The 15,439-nt window shown below is 44.7% G+C and overlaps 1 pseudogene; it reads right to left on the reverse strand.

Annotated features, from left to right (window-relative positions):
• Positions 1-15,439, reverse strand: part of LOC110503135 (transformation/transcription domain-associated protein-like) — a 173,307-nt pseudogene that overhangs the window by 53,366 nt on the left and 104,502 nt on the right.

A 15,439-nucleotide genomic window follows, 5' to 3' on the forward strand; every position in this document is an offset into this window, starting at 1 on the left:
GCACTCCAGGGTATAGACAGGATGGATGCAAGAGTGTGACAGATAGACAGCCATTGGTGAGAGCTCTGCACCTCTCACTACGAGGGAGATACTCTACTAGACACTGATACAGTGACAGTGAGGCCTTGATGACAGAGAGACAGAGACAAGTTGGTTGAGCCCAGACCACAGTTCTTCTCTGGCCTCATTAGACTGACACCCTACACCCCTGTTAGCATACCCTGTTGATAGAGGGGTGAGGAGTAGCCTGTAGTCGTAAAGAGACACCTCTCTAACCCTGGCTCAATACAGAGGAGTACAGAGGGTGGGCTGTAATGGATGGAAGGATGGGTAGGAGATGGAAGGGAGGTGGGGTGGAGGAATGGAGCTTTTTGTCACAAAAAGGCTGGGACCTTTTAATACACTCCGGCATACCTACTTACTTTTTTTACTACCTGAAAATTGAGGCACGCCGTATCATTCCTTCCAGAGCTGTGAGGGCTATTAATCAAAGTAACCTATTTTGCACAGATAACCAAATATAATCTCAGTGGCTGGTAGAACCTGCTGTAAACAACATTTTATTTATTTAACCTTTATTTTACTGGGCAAGTCAGTTAAGAACAAATTCTTATTTACAATGGCGGACTACCAAAAGGCAAATGTCTTCCTGCAGGGATGGGGGCAGGGATTAAAAATAAATGAAATAAAAATATAGGACAAAACACACATGACAAGAGAGACAACACAACACCACATAAAGAGATACCTAAGACAACAACAAAGGAAGGCAGCAACACATGATAACACAACATGGGAGCAGCACAACATGGTAGCACCACAAAACAGGGTACAAACATTATGGGCACAGACAAAAGCACAAAGGGCTGGAAGGTAGAGACAACAATACATCACACAAAGCAGCCACAACTGCCAGTAAGAGTGTCCATGATTGAGTAATTGAATGATGAGATTGAGATCAAACTGTCCAGTTTGAGTGTTTGTTGCAGCTCATTCCAGTAGCTAGCTGCAGCGAACTGAAAAGAGGAGCGACCCAGGGATGTGTGTGCTTTGGGGACCTTTAACAGAATGTGACTGGCAGAACGGGTGTTGTATGTGGAGGATTAGGGCTGCAGTAGATATCTCAGATAAGGGGGAGTGAGGCCTAAGAGGGTTTTATAAATAACCATCAACCTTGTGACGGGTATACAGAGATGACCAGTTTACAGAGGAGTATAAAGTGCTGTGATGTGTCCTAGTATAATCGGCCTGTGTGTAGCTGGTGTGGAGGAGTCAGGCGCAGGTCAGCAGATATGATTTATGAAGTTCTTTACTCAAGAATACAAATATATACAACACAATAAACTAGCCCACAATAACGGACCGTATACATACATACTCACAAATACCATGGGGGAACAGAGGGTTAAATAATTAACAAGTAATTGGGTGATGAAACCAGGTGTGTAAAACAAAGACAAAACAAATGGAAAATGAAAAGTGGATCGGCGCTGGCTAGAACGCCGAACGCCGCCCGAACAAGGAGAGGGACCGACTCCGGCGGAAGTCGTGACACCTAGATTTGGTGGATTTGGATGCAAATCTAATGGCCAAATGTCGAAGAACATCTAGCTGCTTGAGAGCATGCTTACCTGCCTATCTATAAATTACATCTCCATTATCTAGCATGGGTAGGATGGTCATCTGAATCAGGGTTAGTTTGGCAGCTGGGGTGGAAGAGGAGAGATTACGATAGAGGAAACCAAGTCTAGATTTAATTTTAGCTTGCTGCTTTGATATATGCTTAGAGAAGGACAGTATACCATCTGGCCATACTCCCAAGTACTTGTATGAGGTGACTACCTCAAGCTCTAAACCCTCAGGTAGTAATTACACCTGTATGAAAGGTGCATTATTCTTACCAAATCACATTACTTTTGTTTTGGAGGTGTTCAGAACAAGGTTAAGGCAGAGATAGCTTGTTGGATACTAAGAAACCTTTGCTGTGGAGCGTTTATCACAAAAACCGGGGGAGGGGCCAGCTGAGTATAAGACTGTATCATCTGCATATAAATGGATGAGAGAGCTTCCAACTGCCTGAGCTATGTTGTTGATGTAAATTGAGAAGCGCGTGGGACCTAGGATCGAGCTTTGGGGTACTCCTTTGGTGACAGGCAGTGGCTGAGACAGCAGATGTTCTGACTTTATACACTGCACTCTATGAGAGAGGTAGTCAGAAAACAGGCCAAAGACGCCTCAGAGGCACCAATGCTCCATAGCTGGCCCACAAAAATGGAATGGTCTACCGTATCAAAAGCTTTGGCCAAGTCAATAAAAATAGCAGCACAACATTGCTAAGAATCAAGGGCAATTGTGACATCATTGAGTTGCAGTGACACATCCATAACCGGAGTGAAAACCAGATTGCATACCCGAAAGAATACTGTAGACATTAAGAAAGCCAGTCAGTTGATTATTGACAAGTTTTTCCAACACTTGATAAATAGGGCAAAATAGAAATAAGCCTATAACAGTTTTACATTTTTATTTTTTTATTTCACCTTTATTTAACCAGGTAGGCCAGTTGAGAATAAGTTCTCATTTACAACTGCGACCCGGACAAGATAAAGCAAGGCAGTGCGGCACAAACACAGAGTTTCACATGGAAAAAACAAACGTGCAGTCAACAACACAATAGAAAAAAGTCTATATACAGTGTGTGCAAATGGTGTGAGGATGTAAGGCAATAAATAGGCCATAATAGCGAAGTAATTACAATTTAGCAAATTTACACTGGAGTGATAGATGTGCAGATGATGTGCAAGTAGAAATACTGGTGTGCAAAAGAACAAAAAAGTGAATAAATACAACATGGGGATGAGGTAGGTAGATTGGATGGGCTATTTACAGATGGGCTGTGTACATCTGCAGCGATCAGTAAGCTGCTCAGATAGCTGATGTTTAAAGTTAGTGAGGGAAATTTAAGTCTCCACCTTCAGCGATGTTGGCTTTGGATATGACCAGTGAAATATACCTGCTGGAGCGCATGCTACTGGTGGGTGTTGATATCGTGACCAGTGAGCTGAGATAAGGCGGAGCTTTACCTAGCAAAGACGTATAGATGACCTGGAGCCAGTGGGTCTGGCGACGAATATGTAGTAAGGGCCAGCCGATGAGAGCATACAGGATGCAGTGGTGGGTGGTATATGGGCCTTGGTGACAAAACGGATGGCACTGTGATAGTTTGCCGAGGAGAATGTTAGAGGCTATTTTGTAAATGACATCGCCGAAGTCAAGGATCGGTAGGATAGTCAGTTTTACAAGGGTATGTTTGGCGGCATGAGTGAAGGAGGCTTTGTTGTGAAATAGGAAGCCAATTCTAGATTTAATTTTGGATTGGAGATGCTTAATGTGAGTCTGGATGGAGAGTTTACAGTCTAACGAGACACCTAGGTATTTGTAGTTGTCAACCTATTCTAAGTCAGAACCGTCCAGAGTAGTAATGCTGGACGGGCGGGCAGGTACGGGCAGCGATCAGTTGAAAAGCATGCATTTAGTTTTACTAGCGTTTAAGAGCAGTTGAAGGCCACGAAAGGAGAGTTGTATGGCATTGAAGCTCGTTTGGAGATTTGTTAACACAGTGTCCAAAGAAGGGCCAGATGTATACAGAATGGTGTCGTCTGCATAGAGGTGGATCAGGGAATCACCCACAGCAAGAGCGACATCGTTGATATACACAGAGAAGAGAGTCGTCCCGAAAATTGAACCCTGTGGTATCCCCATAGAGACTGCCAGAGGTCCGGACAACAGGCCCTCCGGTAGGACACACTGAACTCTATCAGAGAAGTAGTTGGTGAATCAGACTAGGCAGTCATTTGAGAAACCAAGGCTGGCCAGCTGGAGAGAAAGGAAAGTATGGCCAGCTGGAGAGAAATGCTTATTGAAATTCTTGATTATCATGGATTTATCGGCGGTGACAGTGTTTCCTAGCCTCAGTGCAGTGGGCACTAATTCTCCATGGACTTTAGTGTCCCAAAACTTTTTGGAGTTAGAGCTACAGGATGCAAATTTCTGAGAATTTCTGAGATCTTTTTTGAGAAAGATAGCCTTTGCTTTCCTAACTGACTGCGTGTATTGGTACCTAAAGTCCCTGAAAAGTTGCATATCGCGGGGGTTATTCGAAAGCTAATGCAGTCCGCCACAGGATGTTTATGTGTGTAGGTTTAGGTCAGTCAGGTCTGGAGTGAACCAAGGGCTATATCTGTTCTTAGGAACATGCTTATTTAAGATGGTGAGGAAATTACTTTTAAAGAATGACCAGGCATCCTCTACTGATGGGATGTCAATATCATTCCAGGATACCTGGGCCAGGTTTATTAGAAAGGCCTGCTCACGGAAGTGTTTTAGGGGGCGTTTGACAGTGATGAGGGGTGGTCGTTTGACAGCGGATCCATAGCTGACGCAGGCAATGAGGCAGTGATTGCTGAGATCCTGATTGAAAACAGCAGAGGTGTATTCAGAGGGCAAGTTGCTCAGGATAATATCTATGAGGTTGCCCATGTTTAGGGATTTAGGGTTGTACCTGGTGGGTTCCTTGATCATTTGTGAGATTGAGGGCATCTAGCTTAGATTGTAGGAATGCCGGGGTGTGTTAAGCATATCCCAGTTTAGGTCACCTAACAGAACAAACTCTGAAGACAGATGGGGGGCAATCAATTTACATATGGTGTCCAGGGCACAGCTGGGAGCTGAGGGGGGTCTATAACAGACTGAAACAGTGAGAGACTTATTTCTGGAGAGATTATTTTTTTTAAATTAGAAGCTTGAACTGTTTGGGCATAGACCTGGAAAGTATGACAGAAATTTGCAGGCTATCTCTGCAGTAGATTGCAACTCCTCCCCCTTTGGCAGTTCTATCTTGAAGAAAAATGTTGTAGTTGGGGATGGAAATCTCCAAATTTTTGGTGGCCTTCTTACGCCAGGATTCAGACACGGCAAGGACATCAGGGTTGGTGGAGTGTGCTAAAGCAGTGACTAAAACAAACTTAGGGAGAAGGCTTCTTATGCATGAAACCAAGGCTTTTACGGTTACAGAAGTCAACAAATGAGAGCGCCTGGGGATACGCAGGGCCTTGGTTAACCTCCACATCACCCGAGGAACAGAGGAGGAGTAGGATGAGGTATGGCTAAAGGCTATCAAAACTGGTTGTCTAGTGCGTTGGGGACAGAGGAGCAGATTTCTGGGCGTGGTAGGATAGATTCAGGGCATAATGTACAGACGGGTGTGGTAGGGTACGGGTACAGTGGAGGTAAACCAAGCCATTGAGTGACGATAAGAGAGGTTGCATCTCTGGACGCACTGGTTATGCTGGGTGAGGTCATCGCTTGTGTGGGAGGTGGGACAAAAGAGGTATCTGAGGCATGCTGAGTTGGACTAGGGGCTCCGCAGCCAACTAAAACAATGATAACTATCCTAAACAACAGTATACAAGGCATACTAACATTAGAGAGAGACATAAAGCGAGGCATAAAGCAATCACAGGTGTTGATTGGGAGAGCTAGCTAAGATAACAACGGGTGACACAACAACAGCTAATCAGCTAAGACAACAACAACAGGTAAAATGGGGATGCATGGGCGGAGAGGGTCAGTTAACTACACACAGGGCCTGAGTTCGAGGCTGGGGCCGACAGATAAACAAAAATAGACAAAATGGAGTACCGTGATTAATGAACACTCCAGCAGGCATCAGCTATGTAGCCAAGATATCATAGGATCCAGTGAACAGCAATAGATGAAACAGGGAAGCCGCTAGGTAGTAGTTACTACGCTAGCAAGCGGGAGACACAGCGTTCAAAAAAAAAAAGTTAGCAGGCCAGGGCTAGTAGAAGCGTCTACTCCGACGTCGGGCAAAGGCCGGTTGAGGGCACAATGGATGGAATTACGTTGGCAGACCAGCTGTGATGGAACGGCGGGGCTCCGTATCGACAAAGGGTCCAGGCCAGTTGACAAAAGAGGTATTGTAGCTGGAGTAATTTCGATTGCTAGCCGGGAGATGCGCCTGGCTCGCGGCTAACTGGTGCTATCTTTGGGACAAGGGCGTTAGCCACTATAGCCACTCTGTAGCAGCTAGCTAGCAGTGATGATCCGATGCAAAGGTCCAGAGCTTACGGCAAGAATCCTGTGGTGTAGTGGATTCTAGTCGTGTTAGTGAAGAGTCCGGGAGGCATCAGCTGTGTAGCCGAGTGATCATAGGGTCCAATGAGCAGGCCGGGAGATGGGCCTGGCTTAAGGCTAGCTTCGGGGCTGGGCCACTCGGTGGCAGCTAGCTAGCTGTGATGATCAGGATTAATGGTTCAGGGCTTACCCAGGAATCCAGTGTTGTAGTGGATAAAAACAGTCCGATAGTGGCAGGCTGGTAAGTATTATCCAGGCTTAAAGCAACTGGTGTCTGTGCAAAAGATAAAGGCCACTAGCAGTGGCTAACAATGACTTAATAGCTAGTACCTAATTAGCTGGTTAGCTTCTGATGGCTAGCTTCAGATGGAGATTCTGGCAATAAGGTCTAAAAATAGCAGATCCATATCACATTGGGTGAGGTTGCCAGAAGGTATATTTAATTTAAAAATGGAAAAAGAGATTGAAAATATATTGAACTATATACAAAAAAGATGAAAAATGTAAAATGTACACGGGAGAACGACAAACAACTTCTGCACTGCTACGCCATCTTGGATCAGCTTGATCTCCCCCTTTAAATAAAGGACTAACCGTGACTGCCTTCCAAGAAATGGGAACCTCCCCAAAGAGGAGAGACAGGTTAAGGACTAACCGTGACTGCCTTCCAAGCAATAGGAACCTCCCCAAAGAGGAGAGACAGGTTAAGAAGGTCAGAGATAGGATTGGTGATTATAGGGGCAGCAACCTTAAAGAAGAAAAGGTCTATACCATCTGACCCAGATTATTTTGGGGGGGTCAAGTTTAAGGAGCTCTTTTAGCACATCGGACTCAGTGATCGCCTGCAGGGAGAAACTTTGTAGCGGGGCAGACGGCACAACCCAAGGGGGGGGGGGGGGGGGGGGGGGCGCCAACCCAGACAGGAAGATCACATCAGTGACGCCGCGGCACAACCCAAGGGGGGGGGGGGGGGCGCCAACCCAGACAGGAAGATCACATCAGTGACTCAACCCACTCAGGTGACGCACCCCTCCCAGGGACGGTATGAAAGAGCCCCAGTAAGCCAGTGACTCAGCCCCTGTAATAGGGTTAGGGGTAGAGAATCCCAGTGGAAAGAGGGGAACCGGGCTGGCAGAGACAGCAAGGGCAGTTCGTTGCTCCAGAGCATTTCCGTTCACTTTCCCACTCCTGGGCCAGACTACACTCAATCATATGACCCACTGAAGAGATGAGTCTTCAGTAAAGACTTAAAGGTTGAGACCGAGTTTGCGTCTCTTATATGGGTAGGCAGACCGTTCCATAAAAATTGAGCTCTATAGGAGAAAGCCCTGCCTCCAGCTGTTTGCTTAGAAATTCTAGGGACAATTACGAGGCCTGCGTCTTGTGTCCGTAGCGTACGTGTAGGTATGTACGGCAGGACCAAATCAGAGGGCAGGTAGGAGCAAGCCCATGTAAAGTTTTGTAGGTTAGCAGTAAAACCTTGAAATCAGCCCTTGCCTTGACAGGAAGCCAGTGTAGGGAAGCTAGCACTGGAGTAATATGATCAAATTTTTTGGTTCTAGTCAGGATTCTAGCAGCCGTATTTAGCACTAACTGAAGTTTATTTAGTGCTTTATTCAGGTAGCCGGAAATGTAGAGCATTGCAGTAGTCTAACCTAGAAGTGACAAAAGCATGGATTAATTTTTCTGCATCATTTTTGGACAGAAAGTTTCAGATTTTTGCAATGTTACATAGATGGAAAAAAAGCTGTACTTGAAATGGTCTTGATATGTTCTTCAAAAGAGAGATCAGGGTCCGACTTTTGATGTTCCTTGGTTGGGGTCTGAGCAGATTATTTGTTGCAATTGCAAACGTAATAAAATGGTGGTCCGATAGTCCAGGATTATGAGGAAAAACATTAAGATCCACAACATTTATTCCATGGGACAAAGGTCCACTAGGTCCAGAATATGACTGTGACAGTGAGTAGGTCCAGAGACATGTTGGACAAAACCCACTGAGTCGATGATGGCTCCGAAAGCCTTTTGGAGTGGGTCTGTGGACTTTTCCATGTGAATATTAAAGTCACCAAAGATTAGAATATTATCTGCTATGACTACAAGGTCCGATAGGAATTCAGGGAACTCAATGAGGAACGCTGTATATGGCCCAGGAGGCCTGTAAACAGTAGCTATAAAAAGTGATTGAGTAGGCTGCATAGATTTCATGACTAGAAGCTCAAAAGACGAAAACGTTATTTTTTTTTGTTGTAAATTGAAATTTGCTGTTGTAAATGTTAGCAACACCTCCGCCTTTGCGGGATGCACAGGGGATATGGTCACTAGTGTAGCCAGGAGGTGAGGCCTCATTTAACACAGTAAATTCATCAGGCTTAAGCCATGTTTCAGTCAGGCCAATCACATCAAGATTATGATCAGTGATTAGTTCATTGACTATAATTGCCTTTGAAGTAAGGGATCTAACATTAAGTAGCCCTATTTTGAGATGTGAGGTATCATGATCTATTTCAATAATGACAGGAATGGAGGAGGTCTTTATCCTAGTGAGATTGCTAAGGCGAACACAAGCCATGTTTAGTTTTGCCCAACCTAGGTCGAGGCACAGACACGGTCTTAATGAGGATAGCTGAGCTGACTACACTGACTGTGCTAGTGGCAGACTCCACTATGCTGGCAGGCTGGCTAACAGCCTGCTGCCTGGCCTGCACCCTATTTCATTGTGTAGCTAGAGGAGTTAGAGCCCTGTCTATGTTGGTAGATAAGATGAGAGCACCTCTCCAGCTAGGATGGAGTCCGTCACTCCTCAGCAGGTCAGGCTTGGTCCGGTTTGTGGGTGAGTCCCAGAAAGAGGGCCAATTATCTACATATTCTATATTTTGGGAGGGGCAGAAAACAGTTTTCAACCAGCGATTGAGTTGTGAGACTCTGCTGTAGAGCTCATCACTCCCCCTAACTAGGAGGGGGCCAGAGACAATTACTCGATGCCGACACATCTTTCTAGCTGATTTACACGCTGAAGCTATGTTGCGCTTGGTGATCTCTGACTGTTTCATCCTAACATCGTTGGTGCCGACGTGGATAACAATATCTCTATACTCTCTACACTCGCCAGTTTTAGCTTTAGCCAGCACCATCTTCAGATTAGCCTTAACGTCGGTAGCCCTGCCCCCTGGTAAACAGTGTATGATCACTGGATGATTCGTTTTAAGTCTAATACTGCGGGTAATGGAGTCGCCAATGACTACAGTTTTCAATTTGTGGCTTCCTACAGCATTCCTACAGCATTTCCTTCCAGAAACCGCGAGAACGTTGTCCGGCTGCGGGGACCGCGCGAGGGGATTTATACTAACGTTACTATCTGTACTTACTGGTGGCACAGACGCTGTTTTATCCTTTCCTACACTGAAATTACCCTTGCCTAACGATTGCGTCTGAAGCTGGGCTTGTAGTACAGCTATCCTCGCCGTAAGGTGATCGTTCTCCTGTACATTATGAGTACAGCGACTGCAATTAGAAGGCATCATGTTAATGTTACTACTTAGCTTCGGCTGTTGGAGGTCCTGATGAACCATGTCCAGATAAAGCGTCCGGAGTGAAAAAGTTGAGGGAAAAAACAAAAATATAAACGGTAATTAAAAAGTAAAAACCGTGAAGTTGTCAGGTAGCAAAGTAAGGTTGGCAACAAAACGCACAGCAACACGTAAACAAGTCTGCAAGTTGTGACAGGAAATGGCGAACTACCTCGTACCACAGTACCAGTACTCTACAGCCTTGTTATTGTTATTGTGTTACCATTTCCTTTTTAATTGTATTTTTTTGTTATTTTCAAAAGAAAAAATCGTACTTTTTAACTCTGCATTGTTGGGAAAGGGCTCATAAGTAAACGTTTCATGGGAAAGTCTACACCTGTTGTGATGAATACATTTAGATTTGATCTAGCTAGCCATGTGCTTTTATTTTATTTTTAGCTGATATGGGAATGTATACACAAGCAGCATATCAAACTGGGAAAATGTTTTATGTTACACCAGCAAGTATAATATTATTTGCCAGAGATATGGGAAGCTAAAAAGGCTAGCTAGCTTGCTACATTTTTATCCAGGGTGAAACCATCTAGCTAGGCTGCCAGCTAGCTACTACAAGCAAGGGAAGGCGACTCTTCCTTGCTTTCACAAAATGAAAAGACAAACATTTTAAAACATTTAAAATCCAAAAATCCCACTACACCCACGTGCACACACTCACGTAGATCGATGGAGTGAAGCTTGTAGTAACCTTAAAACTTCTTGCTCCTACCTGAGACGCAGATGTCTCATCTAGACACCTGGAAATGCAAATGCGCTACGCTACATGCTAAATGTACTCGTTAAAACTCAAACGTTCATTAAAACACACATGCAGGGTATTGAATTAAAGCTACACTCGTTGTGAATCTAGCCAACAAGTCAGATTTTTAAAATGCTTTTCGGCGAAAGCATGAGAAGCTATTATCTGATAGCATGCAACACCCCAATATACCTGAAGGGGACGTAAACAAAAGAATTAGCGTAGCCGGCGCTACACAAAACGCAGAAATAAAATTTAAAACATTCATTACCTTTGATGATATTCTTTGTTGGCACTCCTATATGTTCCATAAACATCACAATTGGGTCTTTTTCCCGATTAAATCCGTCCATGTATGCCCAAAATATCAATTTGTATAGCCTGTCTGGTTCAGGAAAAAAGCTCCCTTCCAACACGCAACGTCATTTTTAAAAATTATATAAGTTGCCTATATTCTTTGACAAAACACTTCAACCTACTTTTGTAACCCAACTTTAGGTATTTGTAAACGTTAATAAGCGATCAAATTGATCACTGGGCGATCTGTATTCAATAGCAGCTACTCAAGAAAACGATGTCCTTTGTCTCTCTTCCAAAATCGATTGCTGTATGCTGGACGAAATGAAGGATCTATTTGTCATTACACAAAGGATTTTTGTCAATGAAAATGACGTTTTTGGCGACATCGTGTGGAAGTTGTAGGAACTGCAAGCTCCCTGCTATATATTTTTGCTTGCAATAAACAATTCAGAGACTGGCGGATTAATACTTTTCTGTGGTTTTTGTGACCAGGTTTTTCTTGGGATTTCGCTTGCTGTTCACGTTCTGTTATAGTCACAGACATTATTTAACCAGTTTTAGAAACTTCAGAGTGTTTTCTATCCACACATACTAATCATGTGCATATACTATATTCCTGGCATGAGTAGCAGGACGCTGAAATGTTGCGCGAGTTTTAACAGAATGTTCGAAAAAGTAGGGGGTAGACTGAAGAATTAAGTGGCAGATTAAAGATGAAAGGAGGAAGAAGGAGAGGAAGTTGAGATCAGGCGATGAAGGATGTCATATTTTGGAGGGGGTGAGGAGGAGGGGTGTTAGATTGTCTAAAGGAATGTTAACGCTGTGATTCATCTCTCCTCTACCTCTCAGGGCTAACCTTCATTAATATTTCACTGTCCGTTTTTAAAACATCCCGTCGTGCACCTGAATCCCGCGGAGAAACACTAAATTATTCAGCATCGCTGAGATAAAGGCTTCCATCCATTTAAAAGGTGCTTTGCTGCTTTTTTTATTTTACAGAAAGACACTCAACCTTTTACCCTTCACTTATCACAGGGCGAGGAGGCATGAGGAGGGGGGAAAGGCCTCACCCATTCACTCCCCAAATACCAAACGCCAAAAGACATTAAAAAACCTCTCCTTGATGTCTCTCCACTCATGTAATAGGTAAAGGGAACGCTGGATCAAAAAAAGGTTGAGGAAGCCTGATTTAATAACTAACAAAGCCATATTTCTATTCCATTAAGCACTTGACTTGGGATTGACTAACTAGCCTTAATATGGTGTGTTTCCACTCAGAGTGCTACAGACAGATTCTGAGATCAGACAGATACTAACTGGCATCCAACCCAAACCCTAACTGGCATCCAAACTTACTTAGGTGGTGTGCTGTCAATTAGGCCTTACAACTGCTCTCTCGACTCTTTGCTCTCCCTTCTCTCACACTCTCTATTCCCTCTCTCTTCATTCCCTACTTCTCCTCCTCCCTCCTTCTCTCCCATTTCCCACTCTACCGGCTGGATGAGGGGTGTTTGACGTAGCCAACTACTCTTTGAAGCTCACGCCACTTTAAATAATACTTAATTAACGGAAAGCAAATTAGTCACCTACTTTAATTTGCAGCTCTGTTCCTGCACTGCAGATGCGTTTGATATGAACTTAATAATCATTCCTTCCATAAATCATTTGAAAAGGCTCACTGGAGAGAGGGGAAGAGGGGGAAGCCAATAAATGAGAGGAGAGGAATAGGAATGGTTAATTTGATAAATCCAAAGTGCTAGAGAGAGACCACTCTGGCACTGATTGCTGCTAATCTATCTTTATTAGGCTGACATGGCGGCACTCTTATGCGCACACACACCCCTTTCCCCTCAGTCACGGACACAGACACACATGGACAGATACATATGGGGGAAAAAATCACATTTAAGAGTGATGAGGAGGGGAGGGCTGATTGCTTGTGGTACAGGAAGGTCCACAGCTTGCCCGTCCCTGGTACAAAAAAGTTGAGAAAGTTGAGAAACACTATATACGGAAGAGTGCTTTGGTCCTCCTCGTTTTGTTTTGTTAATTAACCAATGAACCCCTTTGCCAAAGACTACCAGTCTACAAAGATCTATTATTGTGTACCCTAGCAACACTTACCTTCCTTTTTATACTGTAGATTTCTAATTCTAATGGGGTGTGCTGTAGACAGATGGGCTTATTCTATGGACGTGAGGTGACCACAGGCATAGAATTATATATTAGAACTTAATTCAATAGGATCTCTGTGGGTACAGGTGTGTTGTGGGTGGTCACAGGTATGTTGTAGTAGACAGATTGACGTACCTGGCTGATGAGGTTGAGCAGGGGTTTGCCCTATGACCCCACCAGGAAGTTCAGGAGCTGTGGTATCCATGCCAACCACTGAATGGGCGGCACCCCGATGCAGTACTTGTCCACAGCATCCGCCAGGGTGTTCTTGTCATGGAAACTCAGCAGCCACAGCACCTGGGGATGGAGGGATGAAAAAGGGCAGGAGAGAGAGATAGAGAGGGGGGGTGAGAATAGTGACACCGTTAGAGGGAGGTTGTCATCAACATTTCAATGGTAACTAAAGGGCTTAATTGCCTGTAGTATCATCACCGGACCATCTCTGCAGCTAAGATCAGTGGCACACATGAACAGTGAAAGGGAGAGGGGGAGGTTGCTTTCTTGGCAAGCTCTAGCCACTTTGAGAAGGGGAGTAGAGAGAGGGGTCACTGAGTAGGTGAACTCCCTCCTGGGGGGGGGACTGTTGATGTAAACATACCCCCCCCAGCCCCTCCACCCTCCTGGCCCTCTACCCCTTTCAACCAGCCAGACAGGCCACACAGCTGAGCCCTAGGGGCCCTGGCCAAAAACAGTTAACTACATAGGGAATAGGGTGCCATTTGGGACACAACGCAGTTACCATGCCCCAGCCAGCCATCTCATCTCTTCATACAATACCAAGGGCAACAGACCCCCCTATCTTTGTGTGTGAGTGCATCGTTTAATGTTCATCCCCAGAAACGCCAACCCATAGGAAATGGAATGGCCTGTGATTATTTCTGTGAAAGGTGATTACAGTATTTGTGTGATGGACAATATAACAGCACATACTGGAGAGGGAGAGACTGTTGTCCTGTTAGTCTTTCAATTTTAATACAGGCCATCTTCATCTTAATGACAGCCTATTGCCCATTTAGTGCATTACATGCTATTGTCCAGTCCACCATCACCCAAGGAAGATCAACTACGTTATCTTATCTGGACATACACTACATTACCAAAAGTTTGTGGACACCTGCTCGTCAAATGTCTCATTCTAAAATCATGGTCATTAATATGGAGTTGGTCTCCCCTTTGCTGCTTATAACAGCCTCCAGTCTTCTGGGAAGGATTTCCACTAGATGTTGGAACATTGATTCGGAGACTTGCTACCATTCAGCCACAAGAGCATTAGTGTGGTCGGGCACTGATGTTGGGCAATGAACCTCGCTTTGTGCACGGGGGCATTGTTATGATGAAATAGGAAAGGGCCTTCCCCCAAACTGTTGCCACAAATTTGGAAGCACCGAAACGTCTAGCATGTCATTGTATGCTGTAGCGTTAACATGTCCCTTCACTGGAACTAAGGGGCCTAGCCCAAACCATGAAAAACAGCCCCAGACCATTATTCCTCCTCCACCAAACTTTGCAGTTGGCATTATGCATTGGGGTAGGTAGCGTTCTCCTGGCATCCGCCAAACCCAGATTCACTGCCAGATGGGGAAGCATGATTCGTCACTCCAGAGAACATGTTTCCACTGCTCCAGAGCCCAATGGCGGCGAGCTTTACACCAGACGACGCTTGGCATTGCATATGATGTTCTTAGGCTTGTGTGTGGCTGCTCGGCCTGTTCTGTGAGCTTGGTTGGCCTACCACTCAGCCGTTGTAGATCCTAGACGTTTCCACTTCAGAATAACAGAATTTACAGCTGATGAACTGACTTGTTGGAAAGGTGGCATCCTATGACAGTGCCTGGTTGAAAGTCACTGAGCTCTTTAGTAAGGCTTTTCTACTGCCAATGTTTGACTATAGAGATTGCATGGATGTGTGATTGATTTTATACACCTGTCAGCAACAGGTGTGGGTGGAATAGCCAAATCCACTTATTTGAAGGGGTATCCATATACTTTTGTATACATAATGTATTTCTGAGAACAGTGATCTAACACCAGCGTATATAATCCATCTTCAATAGCTTTTGCTGTAGGACTATTGGCTACAACTGTCCATTACTCTTTCTGGCACCACAGAGGAGGCTGGGCGGCGTGGTCTGGTCTGGTTGTTAGTGAGGGACAGTCTGAGCTGAGGCTGTGCGGTGTGGTCTGGTATTGTTGTTAGTTTGGGTCAGTCTAAGCGAAGCATGAGATTAAAGGAGACTATGGCAGTGATTGGGGGTGAAGAATAGATGGTCTTTCTTTGACATGGATGCTCCACTCGGTGGAACTTGCTTCCACTAAATACTCCATTTGGAGTTATCTTGGAGAACCTAGTCTAAATAAAGGCTGATGAACACAACTCCTACATGCCGAGAACCATTTGTGGGAGTTAAACTTCACAAGAAGTCTTCCTGTTCATCTGTGTGTGAGTCCTTCACAGGTAAAGCTGCAAGGCAAGCTTCAACGC

This window comes from Oncorhynchus mykiss, chromosome 23 (assembly GCF_057628025.1).
Source record: "Oncorhynchus mykiss isolate SJ-2025 chromosome 23, ASM5762802v1, whole genome shotgun sequence".
NCBI lineage: Eukaryota > Metazoa > Chordata > Actinopteri > Salmoniformes > Salmonidae > Oncorhynchus > Oncorhynchus mykiss.